Here is a 5,000-nt window from a genome sequence, read left to right as displayed (position 1 = left end):
CGTCGCTAACAGCACCTTTGGTTGCCACTGGTGGTTAGGCTGGTTGGTTGCGCAAACCCTATAGGAGGGTGGCATGCTGGTGGGCGTTTTTGCCCGGATAGGCACTAGAATGTGCAGATTTTGGGCGTTTTTGCCTGGATAGGCTAAGGAATGGGCATGCTTTGGGCGTTTTTGCCCGGATAGGCACCGGAATGCTTGGCCTTGGCTTGTCCTAGCAGGGCATTGCTGGGTTGGGCTCCCTTGGCCTTTTGGGCGCCTTGGACGATGTCTTGCGAAGACCATGGGCACAAGGCCATGGCATATGGTGAGGAAAGGACCACGGTTGCCAAGGTTAGGCACCGGAATGCTTGGCCTTGGCTTGCCCTAGCAGGGCATTGCTGGGTTGGGCTCCCTTGGCCTTTTGGGCGCCTTGGACGATGTCTTGCGAAGACCATGGGCACAAGGCCATGGCATATGGTGAGGAAAGGACCACGGTTGCCAAGGTTAGGCACCGGAATGCTTGGCCTTGGCTTGCCAAAGCAGGGCATTGCTGGGTTGGGCTCCCTTGGCCTTTTGGGCGCCTCTGACGATGTCTTGCGAAGACCATGGGCACAAGGCCATGGCATATGGTGAGGAAAGGACCACGGTTGCCAAGGTTAGGCACCGGAATGCTTGGCCTTGGCTTGCCAAAGCAGGGCATTGCTGGGTTGGGCTCCCTTGGCCTTCCGGGCGCCTTGGACGCTGTCTTGGGAAGACCATGGGCACAAGGCCATGGCATATGGTGAGGAATGGACCACGGTTGCCAAGGCTAGGCATATAGAGAGGAATCGCATTTTTGCCCGGATAGGCACCGGAATGCTTGGCCTTGGCTTGCCATAGCAGGGCATCGCTGGGTTGGGCTCCCTTGGCCTTCCGGGCGCCTTGGACGCTGTCTTGGGAAGACCATGGGCACAAGGCCATGGCATATAGTGAGGAATGGACCACGGTTGCCAAGGCTAGGCATATAGAGAGGAATGGACCACGGTTGCCAAGGTTGCGCAAGTTTTGGGCATTTTTTGCCCGGATATGCCCAAGTATGCCCCGATAGGCCCGTTACGCCCCGGTATGAACGCGTATGCCCGGATAGACTCGGTATGCCTTGGGATACATGCGTATGCCCCGATAGGCTTGGTACGCCCCGATATGCGCACGTGTGCCCCAGTAGGGCTCGGTATGCCCCGGTATGTACGCGTGTGCCCCGATAGGCCCGGTATGCCCCGATATGCACACGTGTGCCCCAATAGGGGTCGGTATGCCCCGGTAGGTACGCGTGTGCCCCGTAATGCACGTTTCGCTGATCTCCCCGCATGTCCCGCCCCTATATGTAATACTTACTTACTTACTTACTTTCTTTCTTGCTTGCTTGCAATGGTTGGGAGTGCCCGGCATGCCCCGCTGCAGAGACCAAGGGCGCAATGACTTGGCACCGCGGATGCCGGGACTCCGGCACTTCCCGTGGCACTGATGGTTGGTTCCAAAGACAAAAGGCCGTGCAAGGCCACCGCACCGCGGATGATTTTGCTCGTGCTGGCGCCTTTGTGTGGCCAAAGAACATGCGCGAATGCTCCTGTCGGAAGGGTTGGTGTCCTGGCCCCGTCGGGTGTCACGAATGCTCGGTTGCGAAGACCATGGGACCAAAGCCATGGCACGTCGGATGATGGCTCCAGCTGGCGCCCCGGCACTTTCTGTGGCATTGATGCTCGGTTTCAAAGACAAACGTGCGCAGGGCCAGGGGACCGCGGATGACTGCTCGTGCTGGCCTCGTTGGGCGGCATTGATGGTCGGTTGCAAAGAAAATGCGCGATTGCTCGTGTCGGGGACTGGCAAGCCAAGGCCAAGCGAGCCATGGCAACGCGGATGATGGCTCCAGCTGGCGCCCCGGCACTTTTCTGTGGCATTGATGCTCGGTTTCAAAGACAAACGTGCGCAGGGCCAGGGGACCGCGGATGACTGCTCGTGCTGGCCCCGTTGGGCGGCATTGATGGTCGGTTGCAAAGAAAATGCGCGATTGCTCGTGTCGGGGCCTGGCAAGCCAAGGCCAAGCGAGCCATGGCAACGCGGATGATGGCTCCAGCTGGCGCCCCGGCACTTTCTGTGGCATTGATGCTCGGTTTCAAAGACAAACGTGCGCAGGGCCAGGGGACCGCGGATGACTGCTCGTGCTGGCCCCGTTGGGCGGCATTGATGGTGTGTTGCAGAGAGCATGTGCGATTGCAAGTGTCGGCCGGGTTTGGGTTCCCTTGGGCTTTCGGGCGCCTTGGACGCAGTCTTGCGAAGACCATGGGCACAAGGCCCCGTCCTGGCCCCTTGTTCGATTCGCTCTCGTCTTGCGCTTGCTTCCAAGGTCCTCCATGACCTTCCCCATGGCCTTGCTAGATCCCCCCCATGACGCATGACCTCTGTCCGTTGATTGGTTTTGAGTGCACACCATGCCCGGCTTGGCACCGTGTTGTCGCGTGAGTGGCATTTGGATCGTGCATGGTGGTGGGCTACCTGCCAATGCGCACAAGCCTTGCACACTAGCCTTGCGCACGAGCCTTGCACAAAAGCCTTGGACACAAGCCTTGCGCACAAGCCATGCATACAAGCCTTGCTCACAAGCCTTGGGCACTGGCCCATCGCACTAGCCTTGCACACAAGCCTTGCGAACTAGCCTTGGGCACGAGCCTTGCGCAGTAGCCTTGGGCACTAGCCTTGCACACAACCCTTGGGCACTAGCCTTGCGCACCAGCCTTGCCCACAAGCCTTGCACAGCAGCCTTGCACACTAGCCTTGCATACAAGCCTTGCACACTAGCCTTGCACCCAGGCCTTGCTCACTAGCCTTGGGCACTAGCCTTGCGCACTAGCCTTGGGCACTAGCCTTGCACACAGACCTTGGGCACGCAGGCCTTGCACGCTAGGCATGCTTGGGCAAGCAGCTCCCGCAACAAGTCGGCGGGTGTAGGCATGGTTGGGCGCAGATCCCGCATCGTCTCGTCGCGTCTGGGCGCAAACCCGTCGCGTCTCGTTGCGTCTTCAGAAGTCGTCGCTAACAGCACCTTTGGTTGCCACTGGTGGTTAGGCGGGTTGGTTGCGCAAACCCTATAGGAGGGTGGCATGCTGCGGGGCGCTGGAATGCGCAGGTTTAGGGCGTTTTTGCCCGGATAGGCACTGGAATGTGCTGGTTTTGGGCGTTTTTGCCTGGACAGGCTAAGGAATGGGCATGCTTTGGGCGTTTTTGCCCGGATAGGCACTGGAATGGGCTGGTTTTGGGCGTTTTTGCCTGGATAGGCTAAGGAATGGGGCATGCTTTGGGCGTTTTTGCCCGGGCAGGCACTGGAATGCCTGGCCTTGGCTGGGCATTGCTGGGTTGGGCTCCCTTGGCCTTTCAGGCGCCTTGGATGCTGTCTTGTGAAGACCATGGGCACAAGGCCATGGCATATAGTGAGGAATGGACCACGGTTGCCAAGGTTGCGCAAGTTTTGGGCATTTTTTGCCCGGATATGCCCAAGTATGCCCCGATAGGCCCGTTACGCCCCGGTATGAACGCGTATGCCCGGATAGACTCGGTATGCCTTGGGATACATGCGAATGCCCCGATAGGCTTGGTACGCCCCGATATGCGCACGTGTGCCCCAGTAGGGCTCGGTATGCCCCGGTATGTACGCGTGTGCCCTGATAGGCCCGGTATGCCCCGATATGCACACGTGTGCCCCAATAGGGGTCGGTATGCCCCGGTAGGTACGCGTGTGCCCCGTAGTGCACGTTTCGCAGAACTCCCCGCATGTCCCGCCCCTATATGTAATACTTACTTACTTACTTACTTTCTTTCTTGCTTGCTTGCAATGGTTGGGAGTGCCCGGCATGCCCCGCTGCAGAGACCAAGGGCGCAATGACTTGGCACCGCGGATGCCGGGACTCCGGCACTTCCCGTGGCACTGATGGTTGGTTCCAAAGACAAAAGGCCGTGCAAGGCCACCGCACCGCTGATAATTTTGCTCGTGCTGGCGCCGTTGGGCAGCATTGATGGTCGGTTGCAAAGAAAATGCGCGATTGCTCCTGTCGGGGACTGGCAAGCCAAGGCCAAGCGAGCCATGGCAACGCGGATGATGGCTCCAGCTGGCGCCCCGGCACTTTCTGTGGCATTGATGCTCGGTTTCAAAGACAAACGTGCGCAGGACCAGGGGACCGCGGATGACTGCTCGTGCTGGCCTCGTTGGGCGGCATTGATGGTCGGTTGCAAAGAAAATGCGCGATTGCTCGTGTCGGGGACTGGCAAGCCAAGGCCAAGCGAGCCATGGCAACGCGGATGATGGCTCCAGCTGGCGCCCCGGCACTTTCTGTGGCATTGATGCTCGGTTTCATAGACAAACGTGCGCAGGGCCAGGGGACTGCGGATGACTGCTCGTGCTGGCCCCGTTGGGCGGCATTGATGGTGTGTTGCAGAGAGCATGTGCGATTGCAAGTGTCGGCCGGGTTTGGGTTCCCTTGGGCTTTCGGGCGCCTTGGACGCAGTCTTGCGAAGACCATGGGCACAAGGCCCCGTCCTGGCCCCTTGTTCGATTCGCTCTCGTCTTGCGCTTGCTTCCAAGGTCCTCCATGACCTTCCCCATGGCCTTGCTAGATCCCCCCCATGACGCATGACCTCTGTCCGTTGATTGGTTTTGAGTGCACACCATGCCCGGCTTGGCACCGTGTTGTCGCTTGAGTGGCATTTGGATCGTGCATGGTGGTGGGCTACCTGCCAATGCGCACAAGCCTTGCACACTAGCCTTGCGCACGAGCCTTGCACAAAAGCCTTGGACACAAGCCTTGCGCACAAGCCATGCACACAAGCCTTGCACACAAGCCATGCATACAAGCCTTGCTCACAAGCCTTGGGCACTGGCCCATCGCACTAGCCTTGCACACAAGCCTTGCGCACTAGCCTTGGGCACGAGCCTTGCGCACTACCCTTGGGCACTAGCCTTGCACACAACCCTTGGGCACTAGCCTTGCGCA

This window comes from Tasmannia lanceolata, unplaced genomic scaffold, assembly GCF_043159265.1.
Source record: "Tasmannia lanceolata isolate RefF3 unplaced genomic scaffold, GAP_Taslan_0.1 ptg000036l, whole genome shotgun sequence".
Classification (NCBI taxonomy): Eukaryota; Viridiplantae; Streptophyta; class Magnoliopsida; order Canellales; family Winteraceae; genus Tasmannia; species Tasmannia lanceolata.
This window is presented reverse-complemented; position numbering follows the sequence as displayed.